General features: G+C 40.2%; 1 protein-coding gene across 4 annotated transcripts in view; it reads left to right on the top strand.

Moving 5' to 3' along the window:
- Positions 1-493: 493 nt before the first annotated feature.
- LOC125885026 (teneurin-3) overlaps positions 494-20,602 on the top strand; it is a 409,411-nt gene continuing 389,302 nt past the window's right edge. For 2 of the 4 annotated variants that reach the window (XM_049570393.1, XM_049570405.1), the window contains exon 1: positions 494-1,279. The gene's annotated coding sequence lies outside the window, so the exon portion shown is untranslated. The remainder of the gene's footprint in view (positions 1,280-20,602) is intronic. The other 2 variants (XM_049570397.1, XM_049570413.1) reach the window with 1 other exon arrangement.

Raw genomic sequence — 20,602 nt, forward strand, 5'->3', positions numbered from 1 at the left:
CCTGAGTGATAAATTCTCCTTACAGATATCTAAAATCACACTGAATCAGAACATGCAGTCATTTTAGGAGCCACATATACATTTCATATACATGCTGACTGTGTGAACTACTCTGTGTTTTAACTACATCAGTCTTACCATCCTATTGTTTTGCTGTGTGCACTGTCAGACTGAGAGTGGATGAAAAAAAACACCTCATCAACCGGGTGTCTTAGGCTACTATGTCCTCGTGCTGCTCTTGCTTTCTCGCCGTCACCTGTCACAGTCAGGGCATACAGTTCAAAGTCACGGCTGACCCCCCACCACCCCACAACAACCACCCGTACCGATCATTCATGTAGTACACACACACATACACACACAGCCGGTCGCGCACACGCGCACGCCGGCACACCGGTAGAGACGTCAGGATTGGACGCAGCAGGGGATCCCCCAGCATTCCGTTTCTGCCTCGCTTGGCGTATCATCATCTTTTACCGAGAGGAGATGAGCTCGCGCCGGCTCACACTTGCAGAGGGCAGCAGTAACAGAGGACGGTCTTGTTTCTCCGTTTCACCGGAGCGCGCTCTCTCGCTCCTTCTCTCTCCCCTTCACCAGTGTGTGTGCTGCTGCAGTGGCTATTATTTTTATTACAGTAGCTGTCGCTTGCGCCGGGCGGCCGGGACAGCGCGAGGGAAGAGTAGAGAGCAAAGGGGAAAGGTGTTTCACCACCTGAGCGATTTATTTTCGGGAGGAAAAAGGACGCTATGGACGGAAAAACAGCCCGGTTCCATTGACTCCGCGTTAGTTTAATTGTAGTTTTGCCGCTGTAGAGACAGAAGAAGCCACCATTTCATCTGTCTTCACAGACCGACACTTCATTTCACGTGTGCGTTGTTGCTGACAGCCGCGCGCGCCGTGCTGCTTTGGACATAGTATCCTCGAGCCTCTCTGGGTTGGTCCACGCGCCGCGTTGCGTTTGACAAAACTTAAAATTAACAACCAGGCTTCACACTCCGCAGGAAAACAAAGAAACAACACTTTCCGGAGTGCGATAATTGGAAATAAACCGCCTAGAAGCGTGAGTAAAGTAGTGAAAGAGGACCGTGCGGCGAATATGGTGCTCTGAACGCGCTTTTTCTAGTTTTCTTTTTTTGCCATTTTCACCATTAACACTGACGTCGAGCAGCTGAACGAGTGGAAGAAGTTTTTTGTTGGAAAAAGTGGAAGAAAAATAACCGGCTACACGACGGTGGTCGTAAACTGGGAGAGGAGGGTCCCCCCACTCTGGGACGAACAGGTAGGACAACCCTCACACACACTAAACATGACCTATAAAAAAGAGGCAAGTCACATATAAGCTAATGAACAACGCCATGTTTATTAGCATATCATTACCTATCTATAAAGCATTCCGAGGTTACCTGAACGCAAGTGTCTTCCACGACAGATGCCATTCTCCCCGTTAAAAATGGCAGGTCATTGTTGCTTTGCATGTCGATACGTATCACTCAAGGAATGTTCTGAGAGCATTAAAATACCACTATCCGCACTTTAAGTCGGCAACAATTAAAATAAAGAAACGCCACTTGTCCAGTACAATTGTAACTTTCCTAATTGGCTCGCTTGTTATCCTCACTGTGTTGTAGTAGACGAGCGGACGAGTCAACAGTGAGAACCTGTTATAAAAGTTGATTTTATTTATTGAAGGCTCATCGCTTCTACACAATTTATATGCCGAATTGAGACCACTTAACTTAACATTTAGGTAATGTATTGAATTTTAATTCACAGTGCACGTAACCATTGCCGTTAAGCCAGAGTTAATTAAATTTACGTTATTTTTAATGGCGAACATGGCGTTCTCTACGTAGCGTAGTTGAGCTTTGGTTCGTGGTTAGATATCCTGTTCATTATTGTCAATATTTAGTCGCACATTTAAGAGACTGATACTGAGATATCCTAATAAAATCGTGAATGAAATTAATTTTGCTGTAGCTTTGTTATGTAAGCGTACATTGAGGGGAATTTAAAGGGCAGATGAGAGGGTCTTGATATGGGAGTGGGCAGAACAAAAGAAAAAGGGGAGAAAAGTTGAGTTATGCAGCTTTGGAAAACGTATGTATATCAAACTCATAACAAAGGGGAACATTTTTCTATTGTGTGTGCCTGTTTTCAAGTATTTTCTCAAGTGTTTGCATATGAATATTTCCCAAATTTAAAACCATTTATTATACCAAAACCCAATTTAATTGAATTAGATTCCAGACTGCTATATGGGAAGATATCCAGTGGTAATTTTATTAATGAATTTTAGAACTGGAGAGATACTGTAATAGAGGTGAGTGAAACCTATTATTATAACCATCATTCTCCTGCAGTCTGTAATTGGGGCAATTTCTTGTGAATTAAATAACACTGAAATTAAACTGTTCCTCCTCTAAGTGCTGCTGCACATACTCTGAAAAGCCACTGACTTCTAATATGACGGATTATTACAGTTGTAACAGTTTAACCTCTGTTCTGGTGCTGATTACAAATAGGACCCCACTCCAAAAGAGGAGTGCTGGCATTTAGCCTGTGGTACAGCTTTGAGGAATAAACCCTGTTAGAGGCTTGTGTTGTCTTGTGAGTAGTTGGGAGATTGTGTGTGTGTGTGTGTGTGTGTGTGTGTGTGTGTGTGTGTGTGTGTGAGAAAGTCAAAAGTAATGCCAGACTGGTATGAAAAATTGTTAAGAAAGGATCTCAAACTGTAGTAATCCGGCAAGGTAGACACGGAGTGGCTTTCTCTCCCCTCGTACTTGTCTTTATTGTTTGTAGCGGCTCTGCTCAGTTCAGTTAACCCACGTATGTCCTGTAATATCCTTAATTGCCCTCATGTAAAGCGTGCAATATGTGTCTGTACTCTGTAGTTTGCACAAATGTGCACGCTGTTTTGCATTTTTCTGTCACTTTGTGTGCGAACTTACTCGTTGCTTTGACCTTGTCTGCCAGTGAAGTGACATTTTCACTTGCGTCCCCTTCTTACCTGAGCCTTAAATAAGAGAGCGTATGTCCTTGGTCTTTTCACTGCACTGTGTGACAGGTAGTAAAAATATCTTTGTCTCATTCAATTATTAGGCTTTGGGATTAGTAGATACAATATCGAAGTTAAATTTCATAGAAATTTCTGTATGAACTGGCTTTACAGAAATTGCAGCAGTATTGCTCAGGCATCAGAGCTTCTGTAGTTACTGTACACTGGTGTGGCCGTCAGTGGAGCACTGCAAAGGTGAAGGGAGTGTGGATGTGACCTTGAGTAAATTAGAACGGTCTCACCTTTTTTTTTTTTTTAAATTAAAAACAATCTTCATGTCAGATATTCACTTTTTTTTTTTTTTTTTTAGCCGGCTATGTCTGCACTGCAAGTATTGTTGATGAAATGGTGTTGATTAGCGAAAGTAAACATGTTTGTTGAGTTAACAATACATCATTATCATCATCATCATCATTATTACTACAGAGCTCATGATGAGAAGGTTGACAAAATGGCTCTAGTGGTCGGCTTCTACAGCGCTTATAATTGCTTCTTATGCAAAGTGCGGTGTACATATATACAAAGATTTATTGTAGAGCTGTGAGATACGTAAAATTTGATCTGATACAGTGATATGAGACTGTATGGTACGTTTATCTAGAATGTGTCTATCTAGAATTTTGGCTATATGTAGGGATAGGGGGAATATCGATACAGCATAGTATCGTGATATTTTGCGTGGCAATATGGTATTGATATGTGCACGCCAACTACATTTTTAAAAACGATATACTTTAGTAATATTGCAAAAATAAATTAAACTTGTAGCATACTAGAATAACAAAAGCGGTTGCTTTTCCAATTCACTTGATACATTTTGCTGCAAAGAAGTGTGATAAACAGACTAAACGGATAAACAAACTTTATTTTATAGACAAATGGGTGTTAAAAAAAATAAAGAAATCACAATATATTGTGATATATGTTATCGCAGTACTCAACGTATTGCAGAACATTTAAAATCACAATAATATTGTATCCGGACTTATGTATCGTGATAGTATTGCATTGTGGGGCCTCTGGTGATCCCCACGTATGTATGTGTGTATTTTTCAGACCTACAATATTGTCATGCATGTTTTGTCTTTCCCTTTTTTGTGGCTGCATTACAGCAAACTGATTGAATGACTGACTGAATCTTCTGAGCTCATGGTAGTGTTCTTCAGAGAACGCCTACCCGTCTTGTCCTCACATCTGAACTATAGCCTCTGCACAACAATGAGGGCACACTGTAGAATCGAGAGAAGCCATATTTGTTGAACGGATATTCAGCAGTCATTTAATACAGAAGCTTGTTTCACTCTGTAGTGCTAACAGTAGTAGTTGTCCAACAGTCAGGCTGAAGAGGGGGGTGAAATGAACTGTGAGTGGTGTTTGCACATACACTGTAGCACTGTGGAAGTGTACTGTACACCGCTGTTGGTTTCACAGATGGCTCAGGCAGCCCCCTCACTGAACATAAGAAGAAGTGAGCAGATTGCAAGTGAAGCACATATTTGGTAATATTGCTTGAGAAAACATTTTGTGTTTAAAACAATTGTATGTGACAGTTCCAGGTTTAATAGAACAGATGACAGACGGGTAGATGCTAGCATATGTGGTCTGTTTACAGGACGGATATAGTAAACAGTATATACCAATTCATATTTTTATATGCGACAGAGTCACTGTGATTTTGGCAAATGTAGAATTATTTTGTGGGAAATATATCTGTTCGCCTGTGGGCATCTTTAGTATACCAAGAAAATGATATACTTTTTTTTTAATCTGTTTTTTTATACTTTCATCTATTGATTCAACCATTTCATGTTAAAACACAAGAAGCTCAGCGAATATTGTTTTTGTTCGGACAGAAACATCGTTTAGCCCTCACTGGACACTATAACTCCATTGAAACTGCACTGAGAGTATTTTCCCTGCCCTCTACGCAGCCATCTGTTTCAAATTATTTTCTTACAGTACAAAATAAACTTGCACAGCTGTAAAACTAGATAGGTAGCACGTCTCAGTGAACATCTTGCCCAGTTTTTTTTTTTTTTTTTTTTTTTGTTATAGCTAGACTGTTCTTGCACAATTTGTCTGTGGGAAGTTTTGAATAGACAAAAAAAATCCCTATTTTGAAACTACTGTAATTAGCTTCCTTTTTTCTTTTTTAAAAAAAGTAGTAGTAAAATCCACATTATTAATATTATTTTCTTCTGCAGAGTTAATCTTTGTTCATCTCAGTTTCACTCTCAAAAAAAAAAAGCAGCATGGATGCTTTGTTTCACAGTCGACTTGAAATGCTGGATGTTAGAGCTTCTCAGTCGTTCTCGAACACACTGTAGACATTTAAAATTAATGCACTGACTTTTTTTCTTTGCTCAATTCTATTTAGCTTACCTGGATAGTCCTCTGTACATAGATTGCATTTTTAGAAATAAATATTGTGAAATAACAAATGCACCAGTTAATCAATGACCAGTAAATTGGGAGAAAAAATCAAAATCTACACAATAAAGCAAAAGCAACAAGAGAAAGAAACTTTTTAAGGAACTCTAAGTATCAGTATGGGCTTTAATTGTATGCATCCATTATTTTATGTGCATGCATGTGTGTGTGTGGGTGCTTACATACACACCATGATGATTTGATTAAATTTGCATTCGTTTGATTTATGCACGCTTTTCCTTACGGAAAATAATTAGACACACTATGTACTGTATTCGCATGTACATGCATGTGTGTGTGTGTGTGTGTGTGTGTGTGTGTGTTTGTGTGCCTGTGTATTTTTTGTAAATATGTTAACGTACAACCAGTCAACCAGCAAGAGACAGACAGTTCAGCAACAACATGGACACAAACATACACACTCACTGGATGACAACACGGGGCTAGAGTGATAACCTTGCGTGCATTTTTGCAAGATATTGTGTGTGTGTGTGTGTGTGTGTGTGTGTGTGTGTGCGCGTGCGCGTGTGCTTGTGTGTGCTTGTGTAAGGACTTAAAAGTATGCTGTGTGTGTATTTCTGTGTGCATAGGTACCTTGTGGGCTTCCTCTAGTGTGTGTGTGTGTGTGTGTGTGTGTGTGTGTATTTTCAATAATTACCATGAGAGCCCTCAAACTGAAGATTTATCCACATAGTGTGTGTGTACGTGTATGTGTACGTGTGTGTGTATATTGTCCAGGGAGTGCTCAGACTGAAGATCCAGCTGATGAAAGCTACCTGGAGCTTCATAAATGGGCCCTTTGTCCAGCAGCAGCAGAGCCTATGTGTGTGTGTGTGTGTGTGTGTGTGTGTGTGTTGCTAAGCCTAAATCTTTGCTGAAAATCCGGTAGAAACAAAATGTTTTGTCAGGGATGCTGCACCAAATCCGTCAGGCATTTGCTGCTGCCATATGTCTTGTGTGATTTGGTAGATTTTTCCTCAGTTTTGACCGCTGAGTTTTTCAAATAGTAAAAAGGTTAAATGGATTAATAAAGCTCCAACTGTAGACTATTGGCCGTAAAATTAATTTGGAAAAAAGTAAAAAAAACAAAGAAAAATCACTGGCTGGCTTTCTGTTGTCGCCGGGGACGTATTCTCTTGACAAAATATATTTGTATTTTGTTTTTCCAAAATATTGCCTGCAGCTAAACCATACTTGTTCTAGATCTGTCCTTGGACCTATAGACACGTTCTCAGGCTTTTTGAACAGCCCCTGTACTCATCTGCCATGGGCTTGCGTGTCTATAGCCTCCGGAGTACAAGGTAACGTAAGCAACACAGTTAAAAAAATAAATAAATAAATAAAACCCCAGCAACCTTGTGGCATATAGCTGCCTCTGAACTGTCATACCTCCTAATGTTTAGGTCACCTGAGGCATGTTGTGTTTGCTGCTTACTTCCATCACAGGCTAGCAGCAATATGCCTTTTCTAATAATCATTACCTTTTCTAATAGGTAGCGTAAGTGCTAATTGTCATTGATTTTAGAGTTGAAACATTTTGTCAAGTAGTTGATGGACAGAAAATTAGTTGGCAACTATTTTGATCATTAAATTGTTGTAGTCATTTTTAAGCAAAAAAGGCAAACATTAGCTGGTTTAACGGTTCGTAAATGTGAAATCTGATGCCATTTATTTTTGTCAGTCATGATAGTAGATTTAGTAGCTCTGGACTTTTGTACTGTTAGTTGTATTAAACGTACAATTTGAAGACATTACCTTGGGCTCTGCAAAATTAAGCAGACATGTTATTAACAAATCATTAATAGAATGATCGAGAAATTAATCAGCAGATTGATTCATAATGATAATTGTTACTTGCAGCCATAATTGATTTCATAACACAGTTGCGATTGGCACAATGAATAGAAGTCAATAAATTGTTCGGTGAAGTTTGCTGAACCCAAGTTAATATGCGTGAGTGTGCGTGTGTGAAAGGAGTGCAATGGATGAATATTCATTTGATGGGCTATTGATTGCATTTACACTGTGTTTTAGTTTTTTAAACTGTAGTGTGTCAGAGCTTCTTAAAAGTAGTCATTAGATGGAACTTAGAGCGGGTTACTACTAATGACATGGAATTCGGGCGGCGGACATGTTTAATCCTTTCCATCCTGCTATAACCACCTACACCTATTACTAATCTTTTTTTTCCCTAATATATTCTCCACATGTTTACAGTGTAAACATTTTTTTCCACACTGATTGTCCATACTGTAATGTTATTGTGTTGGTCTGCTCTGTACACATGGCATTTATTGCATATTTGCCCATTCAGGGAGAGGGATTCCTCCTCAGTTGCTCCACCTGAGGTCTATCCTTTTTTATCCGTCTCAAAAGGTTTTTCCTTATCTGAAGGAAGGGTCTAAGGATAGGGGGTGTCATATGCTGTGCAGATTGTAGATCCCCTTGTGGCACATTTGTGATAGAAAAATGTATACTGTATATATATATATATATATATATATATATATGTCTTTATGCTCTGATCTTCTGTTCCAGCGTGGCTCTCCACTGGCCTCAGGCCATTGGACACACTCGACACAGAATATGTGATATATTGTCAAATAGGCTTGGATGATAACTACCCTCATACCTTCCTGACAGTTCACCAGGGAATGTAATGGTATTTGTGTTAAAGAAAAAAAAAAAATATCCCCCTCCCCCACAAAATGACAAGAGAGGAGATATTTCTTACATTTCTTACTTATTTTCCCTATTAAACAGACAAATTCAACCGTACATCTTTTGAATTCAAGTCTCTCTTTCACTGACTTAAGCCTAGCTTATTTGCGTCATTAACTTGTTATTAAATGCACTTTTCAAAGAATATAAGACTTTCTTTAAGACTTAAAGACTGTCTTGGTTAGTCAATGGTTGAAATAAACCTTTAATTCACTGAGCTCAGTATGTGCCAGCTCTACTGCTCTTATATCTCGTGTTTTCCCTGCCATTGATTTTAGTCCTGTAACCTTATGCCCACCATTTGCAGTCGCTATCTGTTTCAGCTCAGCTGCCTGTTCCATAGGTAGAGACCGACCTCCGGTGGTGTATGATGTGCACTACAATATATTACCTAAATTTGGCAACTCCATATCAGTTTAATAGAAGAGCGTCTGTATTTTCAGCGCTATTGAAAATCGTGCCTTTAGGATTTCTAAATGGCCTGACATGCTGTAATATCGAGAAACTGCCCAAGCCTATTGTCAAACAGTGGACGGTGTGAAAAAGGGGCAATTACGAAGTATGCCTTAATTTTATATTTGAAAGTAAAAAAACAGTAGTCTGTGTGAAATAATTTTCTAATACACCGTTGTTGCCTGACAGAAATAGAGATGACATTACAGGAATAGAACAGGACTATATTTTGGGAAAGAAGTTTACAGATACAGCATCAGGGTAAAGAGGGTGCTTGTAGTAACTTGTTCATATTTTGCAACTACCAGCTCCCCTGCCTCAGCTGAGAGGAGGCTCTGGATGCACAGCTGGAGTCAGCAGTGGCACCGTGCTGTGCACTCTTTCATGACTTCTGAAAAACTACAGAAGGAAAAGGGAGATATTTGAATATTTTGACCATAATCTTTCCTGTCACCATCCTTGGCAAGGAATGCACGTTGTTTCTGTCAGTTAAAAACTGCAGATACCTGTGTGCCTTTGGTTTCCAGCAGATCGTGACCATGATGGAGATCTGCCTCAGATTTTTCTGTTCTGTTCACCTTGAAGTAGTTGCATCAGAAAACTGTCAAATCAGAATTGGGTCACAATTAGGGATGGGTATCGTTAAGATTTTAACGGTACTACTGCTCTTATCGATACTGCTTATTGATCCGGATTTTAATGGTACTCTTATCGATACTTTTTGAGGAAAAAAACAAATTAAGAACATAAATTGCTTTATTTTCTCAATTCTCATTATGCAACAAAATAGTGTTTTAATAAAGCATTTTACTTTTTACAACTTGAAATGTAAAATACATAAAACAATACGATATCAACAGTACGATACCAGTGAAAGTATCACGGTTCTGAGTAGTATCACAATACCACAGCGAAAATGAGGCAGATGTGCCTTTTGTCATTTATAAAAAGATAAATCACTTTTCTATAATACATCAATGATATTTCAATGGAATAAATTGCTTATTGACTTATTCATACTTCAAAAACAGCATCAAGAAGTGATTAACATAGGGGGATCAAAATAAAATAAATAAATAAAATAAAAATCAACCAGCCACCCTCCTCCCCTGACAAGTAAAGAACAGTCCCTAAAGTGCGGTGAGGTTTGTGGACCGTTACCTGCCACAAAGAGAAATGTGAACGGCTCGTTTCCCCTTCTGACACGTCACATACCTGTGTGCCGCCACGGCTTGGCTGTTCAAGTACTACTGGGCAGTCATGACACCAACAAAGAGGAAAATGTTGGACCTGGAGCCAGGCTTCTCCGTCGCCGGAAACCCTATTTAGTAAATAGGGTCGCAAAATAGCTAATGGTTATTAACTCCATGTGTTGGCTGCTAGCATAATGTTACAAACCTGGACTGGACGTAAATGAACTAGCTGTGCTAGGGCAGTCAAACCCTGTACGTCTGAATAGGATGCACTTTTGCAAGGTGTTTTGACAAATTACTAGTGTTGCCGCCCTTACACGCAAAACATTTGTCACACTTGTGACAACGTGCTGCGTCTGCATCAACTCTTGTAATGTAAAGCCACACTTTCGACCGTTTGGCTCTCTCAGCCATCGTTATCTGTCTAAAGGTAGGCTACAAGCTTGAGTTGGTGTATGCGCTGTCTTGTGTGTGTGCGCGTGTGTGTGTGTGTGTGTGTGTGTGTGTGTGTGTGTGTGTGTGTGTGTGTGTGTCACTGGAACAACAGCCCCGCCCCCCTGCTCTCCACTCACACACAGCAGGCAGCCAGGGTGAGTGAGACAGGGAGATTAGCCAAAATTATGATACAATGACGGATAATTGACAGAGTTGGTGAGATAAATGTGCAAGATAACGTTTATCTTGTTAAAACAAAACAAAACAAAAAAAAACGCGACAGCTCCAGTACCGATAGCAGAACCGTTAAGGTCAGAGCTTATCAATACTGTGGTCTTAAAGAATGTAGCCCGGGGCTTGTTCAATACCGGAGTTCGGTACCCATCCCTAGTCACAATACAGTGGTGATGTAAATGACATCCTAGATATTGTATGTCCACACAAATTCATTGGATCTGATCTTCATAATGGGGTTCTCTTTGTACTGTGTAGCAGCTGTGAAAGCTTCACCTGAAAATACAAAGATCTAAAAAGGCCCTTATGTGAACAGTAGAATAGACATTATGCTGCATAGTGACAGCAGAATACATTGAAAAAACATGTAGCGATGCACGATACAGGATTTCTTGCTGATATCTGATAAGCGGAGATGTAACAACTCAGTTGACCGATAGCCAAAAACAATGTCGATATATCTAGTGGAATTAACATCGTATTATGCATGCATACTCTTAGCAGATGAAGACGTGAAATATAATACTTTTCAATGTATGTAATATTCATTCATTGTGCAAATTAAGATCACGCATGTTGGCCAATTCTGATATTTCATCTCAGAGCCAATAGCATCTGATACTGATGATGTGCCGATATTATTGTGCATCACTAAAATCATGTTTACCAACAGATTCCTTTCAGGAAATCTACACGGCCATGCATTGGTCATTTTAATGTGCCCTTGCTGAGTTTCACCTTGCATCTCTCCTCAGGGAAATTCCTTCCATCATCCTCAGTGCTGTTGTATTACTCCGATAACTCAAGTCAGCCCTTTAAAACACACTCAGTGATGCGGCAGCAAGACAACAATTTAGAATTCAAGACTGGAGGTCTCGAAAAAACCCATAAATTGCTTTTGCTATTTTGGATACTGCATTGACTACATAAAACCAAATTAAAATCTTATCTCTTGTCATGAGTATTTTTAAATATGCACAGCTCTGTCCTGATCATTGACTTCATCTCTGTCAAAAATTCATGGGACAAGATTGATCTGCATGCACCGGGTGTTTTTCGTTTTTTGCTTTCCTATGAATCATGCCTCACCAGCTGCTTTCCTGTGTTGATTTGGATAATTATTGTGTGTCAGATCAGCAATACTCATTGACCGGACCATTCAGTGTTGGCTAATCACATCCTGCCCCATCAGCAGCCTCCTCCCCTCTCCCCAGAGGCCACAGTGTAGTTTGAAAAGAGAATCAAATTAATTGTTTCTTCTGATTTAAATTTATGCCATATCAGTACATGCATATTGATATGTGACAGCAAAGTTGTAATGGCATGTAGGTTGATGAAAAGGATGGTTGTATTTAATACATTTGAGTTTGATGTCTACAGCCTGGGTTTGCATCCCATGAAAGTCACTGTCGACATTTCTAACATTCAAACATCCCCCTAATCTTTCCCAAACCTCTAGGCTAGACCTTGAGGCTAGCCCCAAATGATCTTCCTACAGAAACAGCGACAACTTTGTATTGCATGGATTTCAGAAGCCGTGGATGTTATGAGTTGGATGTTATGAGTGTACCAGCAGCAAATGAGTAGGATTCAGAGATCTGGCACTCCGTGGCTGGAAGCTAACACGGCCACTGAAACAATAAGAGAGTACATTTCAAACATGATGAGAATCAGATCAGTGTGCTTGGTCATATTTCAAATCAACATTTTCACTGGATCAAATTAGTATGAGAATAATGTCTTGGAATTATACAATCTGCTGAATAGATTTTATTTATTATACTGTTGCCCTTCTAATGATGCTTAGTTTTCAGTCATCTTTCAGTTATTCCACACTGATACATCACACACAGCATGGTATGATTGCCTCCCCTTCCTCTTACTGACACACACAGTCAACTCCTCTCACTTTTGCCATTTGGGCCATTCACACATTGAGAAAAATGCACTTGTATTAGTCATATTAGCTGACATTAACAGGTTGGAGTTGGTGGATAGCAACACTTGACTTCACACGTGTCATTTATTCAATGTCACGCACTCCACAGACAGAGCTGTGTGCATGTGGGGAGGTCAGTTCGGCTTTGCGGGAGTGTTTGTGAGTGAGAGACTGGGGTTGGGCGATGTCAACTAAATTAGCATATGACAATGTTGTGGGGGTTAAGAGAGCCAATCCGCCCCAACAGTCCCTCAGAAATAAGTGTTACTCAGCTGCCCGACAAGACAAGAGACACAGCACTGCAGTGTGTAAATATGAAAATAGATAAAGAAGGATTTTCTGTTTCATACTAATGCAGATGCCGAGAAAAGTCACGAAGACACATTTACACATTACAACTGTTGACATGATTTACATTCCATATTTTTGACTTTGGCGTCCTGTGCAACAAGAGCAATAAAGATGGTATTTTCCCAATTGAGAAGGACGAGAGAGAATATAAAGTGAAGGGTTCATAACATTTTCGAAGTGGCTCATGAGCACGAGGAGTTTGATCGTCTCATCTAGCAGCTGAAGTTACAGAGTGGCAGATTTTGGAAAAAAAATTAGGATGACAGCAATTTGTTGAGGGCATCTATCGCCATTGTCTGTCATCAGTTTTGATCATCTGTATCCTTTTTTCACACAATAATTATTAGAAGTGTGCAAGCATTTGTAATATGGGTGTACAAGTTAATCATTGTTCATTGTTGTCAGTATACAGCTTTGTATTTCCAGCTTTTATTGTAAAATCTGTTCATTTGTTTACAAAAATCAGATAAAAACATTGTTAAAGACTGATAACATCAAAGTGATGAATTTTATCCTGAATCATTTTTTACTTTGACCTTTGAAGTTGCCTTTAAGTCTCCTATTGGAATCAGAGGGGGGAAAAAAGAATGAATTGTCCACTGCAAGGCAATGGGAATTCATCATTGCCCTGGCTCACATGGGGCTGCTGTGAAACTGCGCCCACTTAGGGCAACAAAAAAGTTTATCTCGGGTGCGTCGGTACAGTTGACAACCAAGAAAGGACGGCAGAGGAGATACCTACAGACGATTGCTACTGGGCTGGACAGCCACCAGAAAAAGGGTTCAAAGGCTGAGATAATTGCAAAAAAAAGTCAGTTTATTCAGCAGTGATGATAGTCAAGGACTGAAATGTTTGCTGCTGCTTTTATTCACTTTTTATTTTATTTTTTTTGCACTTTGAGCACCTTTATTTTTGTGCATAGATGTCCTGAATAAATTGACGCTTTTTTTTTTGCATTGAGCTCAGCCTGTGAACCTTTTTTTTGGTGGCTGTCCAACCCAGTTGCATTGGTGTGCGGGTATTTCCTCTGCCATCTTTTCTTGGTCACACAGCAAATTAAAATACAAACATACAAGGTACTGGTAAAATTAGCTGCTCCACTGTCATTGCAAAGCCTCCGTCAATGTCACTGGACAAAAAAATATGTCCTTTACCAATGCATTTTTATGCTTTTTAAAACTTCTTTAAAGTTAAGTTGCATTGTAACAAAAAAGCAATCAGTAACACTCTACGTGCACACACTGTGCATGTAGATATGTACACGTGTACACACAACAATGACAGTGCTTTTAATGTAACCAGCCATCCAGCAACAACCGAAATGTCTGTCTGGTTATTAATGTGTTAAAAGGTCATTGCCACCCTGCATTGAAAGTGTGGGTCTCTCACTGGCTGACTGGTTACATTAACATTTCTACACACGCACGCACACACACACACAGTGAAATGCAGTGTGTTTCAGCACATTGGTTGTGTGTGCCTCTTGCTGGCTGGTTGGTTGGTTACATTAAAAGCAGGCTCATTGGTGCTCAGCCAGGCTTAAACACTAGTGTGTGTATGTACTGTACTGTGTGTGTCTAAAATCCCACCATGCTCTCAGCCTAGTGACTCAAGTGCAAAAGGGAACATGGGAAGTGATGAATAGTGTGGACCAGCATGAACATACATTTTCATGTGCATGTCGCAGAGAACACTTCACTACATCTTCAGCGTTTATTACCTTTGACCTCTGCTCTCACATTTTCCTCTCATCCGTTGTCATTCTCCACTCTCGCCTTTCCACTACCTCTTAAATGGGAACATCCGCCACACAACGGTGTCGCCTCTGTCTCTGACTGTCATATTCCAGTAAAAATACTTCTTCCTGTTAACTGTGAAGACATCCCACCCCCACAGTCAACATTGTCAGATATAAATAAATCATGAGTAACTTGTGTAAAATACATCATGAAGCAACAATTTGTGAAATAATGGAAGAAATTATCAAAACTGAAGTTATTTTGAAATGATATGCCCTAATTCATTTTCAGAATTGCTGAAATTTTTGGATACATTTTCATTTCATTATACACAATAGACAATCCCAGTGCTGCCATCAGTGTGTGTGTGAATGCAGCCCCTTTATCAGTAGCTTGTAAAATACATGTTGTACTGTCTTTCTAGCACTCGGTCTCATGAAGTGTGTTTTGCCCTTTGTTCCATCATGTCATTCTCTGTGTAGAATGATATGTATATTTGACACAGTAAAAGCTGAACTGAGCTCACCGTGAATCTGAGTTTAAGATGTGTGAGTAAGTACAGGATTTGTCACATAACAGCTAGTTTGGAAGCCGAGCGAGGGCCAACATAAAACTTACACAAGCGTGATGTGGAAACTCGAGGCCTTTAATGCACATATACTTAGAGGTAGAGAGGAAGAATCACTTTCTTTCTTATGGTTAAACCTTTTAAGATAAATAATAGCTTATTCACATATTTGGAAGAGGTGAGGTAATTTCTTTTAATTTTTTCTTGTGTGGAAAAACATAATGAGGAACAAGTTATTATTACAAGCTTTTCTATCTTAATCTGTGGTCAAGGTTAGGATTATCACAGCATAGCATGCTCTTCACAACACACCACGATACTGGGTGACCAATGCCTGGCTAAAATGCTCATAGTGGCCTTCCGGGAGGGTCGTCTACAGTAAACGACATTTAACTAACTACCTCAACCTTTATTGAGGTGTGAACAGCCTTTGTTCTATTGTGACAACCTCTGTCACAGTTGTGACTGCTGAGCCCTTTTCAGCTCGTTTTACTTTGTGGAGCAGAGTGGGACAAGACAGGTTGAGTGGACTGGTGAGTACTAGGGATCAACAGATTCAGCCTTTCTTACAATTATCAGAATTGTTATTTTTTAATCTGAAAACCAATAAAACAAATTAACTGAACATTGTGCCACTTTGGCTCCAATGCAGTCGGATCAGCGTCCTGCTCACAGCACTATCTGATTTGGTGAATATCATGCTTATCAGCACTGAAGGCTGCTGTGCCAAAGAGGGGTAGAGAGTGAAGCATTTGCAGACTGGAACTGGTCTGGTGAGTGAGCGGAGCTGTGTGTCAAACGTAAGGCAGCAGATATTACTTACGTTGTAATGAACATCACAATCCTTTATGCCAGAGTTGCTAAAACACCCAGTTTTTCTGCTTGAGTATTACACCCAGCTGACACCAGAGAAGGCAGGCTGCAGCATTTGATGAAACATATGGCTTGTAAAGTTTTGTGCCAGAATATGTGTTACTAAAAATTTTAACAATAAGATTGTCATTTTTACTGAAAGTGTACATCTCACTGCACAGAGTAGGATTTCATCAACCTCTGGCTGGCCTTGCTATGTAACTGTGAGTGTGCGCTATGCGGTGTGCAAATTGTTGAGGCTCTCTTTTTGCTTTAATGGTGACAATAAAGCCCCTGAGGCAATGGCCAATATTGTGGCAGACCCGGTGTGACCTCCTGTTTTGTGTGCCGGCCATTTTTGCAAATCTCTGGAAGTAGATATGAATGCAGATAAATTTAAAAAACAAAGCAAAATAAAACAAGAACCTAGTATAGATCTAAATCCTTGTCAGAAAATAGCCGTTGCATTCCAAGATTGCATTTTTTTCGGCTAATGTGTTCTGCCTCTCCACACAGACTTTGTACCTGCTGCTCAAACTTGATTAGTCAATAGTACTCTTTACTATTATCTCACTATAAACACAAACCAGAACTCTTCCAAAACCAAAGACTTGTACTGTTGTCTGCAGCATGCATATGCATATATGTGTTTGCAGAGATTAGGGCTCTAGCTGCTGTGGAGTTTTTATTGCCTTTACATCTATATGTTGTCTGCCTTGGTGATGCTTTGTTCCACTGTAAAAGTGGAAGGTTATTTAATGTATGTGGACTAATATTACTGTTCTGCTGTTTTCTATTGGTGTTGGTGGTGTAAGAAAATGGATGACATTCCCTTGTGGGAGTTCCAGATGGCAGGTGAGGTAGGTCGATTACAGTCTGACCGCAGCAGTGGGCTCACGTTGACCTGTACTCAGAAAGTTGGTGGACACGGCAAAGGTTAGAGCCCTCAGCGGCAGAAGATGGTGGATCGCTGAAGCGTGGCAGAAGGTTTCAGTGAGGGCTGTTTTGGCATGTGTGAGACCATGACACTCGACTTTTGCTGCCTGCAAAGTTACTGTTAGTGATGCAAGTTGAGGTAGTTTAGCAGCGGCAGTTTCTAGTTCATTAGTTGTTAGTCGGTGATAAACTATGTGAGGTGCTAGAGCTTGATACGGATGCTACTCACCTCTTTTTTAAGTAAGCTACAGCATTTCAGCGTTGAATGTCAACTGATTGGTTGAAGCTTTTCTGGGCTTGGGTGCACAGACTGTGTGGGCATCTCCTCCTCTTTAGTTCATGGAGATGCAGTAGTGCAAAGTGTAAAGGGGCTGGCTGAAGTGGAATTTAGATCAGCAGAGGGTGTAGTGATCGATAAATACACCCTCAGCCAGACACATCACTCTGAAAGAGCTCTGCCAATCACAATGATATATTGCAACAGCTCAACAAATGGCAAACAATGTCTGAAAAACACAACCTCCCACAATGATGCTGACTTGATGTCAGTGGCAGTCAGCAGTAATATGTGCAGTAATGAGCAGCGGTGATGAGCTAGCCAGTGGTCACACTCACAGGAACTTACATGCTCTAACATACATGCACAAGCGGCACTACATTCTTTGCTCACGACAGTATTTCTCTCCTGTATCTTCACACAGCTAATAGTGGTTTGCTGCTGTCTTATAGCAGCTAATAGTGGTTTGCTGCTGTCTTATAGCAGCTAATAGTGGTTTGCTGCTATAAGACAGTCTTATAGCTTCTTTGATTCTGCTCTCTCAGGTTGTAAATTTTCAAATCACATCATAGAATCTGCATGTACAGCAGCATTTACACTGTAATGCATGTATTGAATCAGACATGATCTGCTGAATAACCTGCAACAGAAGTTGGAAAGGAGGTCATGGCACACAGAAATAATGAGCGCAGCCAATCTGACATCTCTTGCATGAACATCAGAACACTGAGGTATAACAGGCCCGTCTGATGTGTAAAGGTATGTGGCATAGGGCTGTCAACTTTTTAAAAACGTAGTTTTGAGTGAAAAACAAAGCCAAAATTCAGATTACTTGATGATGTAGTGTGAGGCAGCTGCTTTTTACAAAGTCGGCTAACACGTAATTTTGCCATCTACGGAGGAGAACCCAACATACTGCCATCTACGGAGGAGAACCCAAAATACTGCCACACACTGCTTTTCAGATGCTTTGGTGTCTTGGAAATTTTGGGCAAGGCTGTACTCTGTCCTCCATTTTTCACAAGATTTCACAAAATTAAGGAGGAGGTTTTCGTATAGTATTCTGCTGTATATTTGCATAACAACAGTATTTTGGCAGCAGAGTGGCGTTGCACCAGAAACATTGTCTAAGACATCTATTTTCAGCGCAAAGTCTAAGATCCTTTTAAACTCTCCTCCCACCTGTGCACCAGGTGTGATGTGCTGGGCACCGAAATACAACAGATGGGAAGAACGAATTTAGAGGACAGGAAAATACCAGTGTTGGAACACTCCTTCTGCAAGTCGTTCACAAAAATAGTAGCAAGGACAGATGTGATAGCTTCGAAATGCCAGAGCCGAAATTGGGAATAGTGAAACTTTAAGAAGGTCAAATAAAAATGTGAATGTAGATAACGTAAAGACTGCAAAACTGAAGTAGGGGGTTAGGGGCAGTGAAAATCAGGAGGCTGACCAAAAAACATGGAGGGCTGGTAGGAATGGATGGTATTTAAGTTCCATTTCCATTTTAACCTCATTTTGAGGCAGGTAGAATTGTTCAATTAATCACAGTAATTTTAAAAAAAAGAAAACAGAGTTGAACCTCAGAACTATGTGATTTGGACAAAGGGGGGAAGAGATCAGGAGAGGCGTTAGTTAAATGTAACTTGGGTTCATTTGTATATTTTCCCTTTTTTCCACAGATTAATAGTGCAAATCATGTCAGTGTGTACCCAGTATAGATCCTGCCATTTGTGAGAGAACACACAGGGATGGGCATCAAAAAATCATCTTTTTATCTGCTGATGGACATATCTGTGTGCGATCCTCAAACTATTTTTGTTCTTTCTGGATATTTATTTCGACCACACACCAGGAGGGTCAGAGCGCAGTGGTAACTTTGAACGATAATTGATATTGGGCTTTATAAATGAAATTGAATTGAATTGAGATGCTGCACTTTAGCTGCCCACTGCATCTAAATAGTTACGATGGGCACATACAAAGGACAGATTTTTTTAAAAGGAATGAACAAAATTAGAATTATCTGAACTGAATTTAATATTATCAGTGCCTCAGTTGTAGATGTTTCTGTTCACTAGAGCTCTGAACGGGCCCGAAAATCAGGCCTGACCCTAAATGAACCTGTACAGTTCCTGAACCATGGCAGCGGTTTTGGAACCTTATTAATTTTTAAAAAAAAATGAATAAATAAAAAAAAAAATATATGTATATACAAGTACGTGTGTGTGTACACACAAAACAATATTAAAACATTTATTACAAGCTACGGGCTGTTGTGTTTCATTACACCACTTCTCCTTCTGCTCCTCCTTATTTCAGTAGTTTGTCAGCTCGTGCACAACAGGAATTTTGGCAGAGCGGGCTGCGCCCCTCAGTGTGTCTGTGGTGCATGGTGGTCCATGGCGATGTGGCACACAGATGATGATCACCGCTGCTCTCTGCATGTTATACAAATTTCTCCCACTGCTGGGGAGGCAGAAGTAAACGCTGCCAACCAAGTTGCCCTATCTCTCTCCCCCAGTTCTGTGCTTTATCGCTGTGTTGTTCCGTCACTTTCCCTCTCTCAGTTGCATGCCGCCACCCCCAACCCCCATTCTCTCTTTCCCTCTTGATTCAGTCCATTAAAACTCCTGCCATTTACGCACAAGAACTGCCAGTTTCATAAAAAGAAGGTAAATTGGCGAGGAACCAACACAATTCAAGCCTGGCGGAATAATGAGAAATTACAGCCCTGCCCGGCCCGAACTCGGTGGGTCAGGTCGGGCCCAACTGAGTGCGGGCGGAGAATCAGAGCTCTACTGTTCACAAAGCTTTCATTGTCATTGTTGCACATTGAACTACAGATCAAATCTTTGTGTATACCTGAACAATTTCCATGGGCTTTGCACCAGTGACTTTTATTGTGTCTGTCAGGTATTCCTGTGACTTGTTGTAACTGGGACTGCATCTAAAGGGAGGGAGAAAGACAGTGGGGGTTGCGAGAATCGAGCTTCAGTGTGAATTTCTGTTGTGTCAAATCTAACTGGGACTTCATGCAAAGAGCTTGATGTGCAGTTTAATAGTATTTTTATGGCTTTACCACCATAAATAGGTTCTGTTGAAAAGCTTAACAACCCTCTGTAGATAATAGACTGAGCAATTCAACTTCAGTGTTTTTCCTTAAAGTAGGAAAAAAAATCGGAACTACAAGACACTGCCGTGCGAGGCAATGCTCTATGAAACATAAGCAGAACGCGCTGCTCTAGGCCCATCCCATAGAAATTACTCTTATATACAACTAATTTAAAACAGCAAATGTTTTTAAGGGAAACATAATGCCGAGTAAATTGCTAATTAACGTGTCAAGCAAGTCGTAAAAATGTTGATACTGAATGTATCAGCAAAATGCTCACTGACAATGCATTTCATTTGTTTT

The sequence above is a fragment of the Epinephelus fuscoguttatus genome, linkage group LG3 (assembly GCF_011397635.1).
Source record: "Epinephelus fuscoguttatus linkage group LG3, E.fuscoguttatus.final_Chr_v1".
Taxonomy (NCBI): Eukaryota; Metazoa; Chordata; class Actinopteri; order Perciformes; family Serranidae; genus Epinephelus; species Epinephelus fuscoguttatus.